Raw genomic sequence first — 375 nt, forward strand, 5'->3', positions numbered from 1 at the left:
ATCTGTGAGTTTACTGGATATGATTCAACATAAATGGGAACATCAATACAGTAACAGGTTCCAGTATTCAGATTTTTTTTCTTTCAAATAACAACAATTACCTTTAAAATAAACTGAATTAAATACAGCTCTTTTAAAAAAGTGTAATTTTATAGTCCAGAGTTATAAAAGAAAACGTTTCAGATCTTTGACGAGTTTACTTTTTATAAAAAAAACGAAACTAAACAAGACAAAACCAGATATCTGAACTGAAGTTTCAGTAAAACGTCCTTCAAGCTTTTTCTTCTTGAAGCTCTGAAATGACGAGTTGTTGGACGTCCACAGAAACATATGTAAAACCACAAACTGGGTTTCTGTCTGCTGGTGTGGGGATCA

Source organism: Stegastes partitus, unplaced genomic scaffold (genome assembly GCF_000690725.1).
Source record: "Stegastes partitus isolate 25-593 unplaced genomic scaffold, Stegastes_partitus-1.0.2 Scaffold378, whole genome shotgun sequence".
In the NCBI taxonomy this organism is placed as follows: domain Eukaryota; kingdom Metazoa; phylum Chordata; class Actinopteri; family Pomacentridae; genus Stegastes; species Stegastes partitus.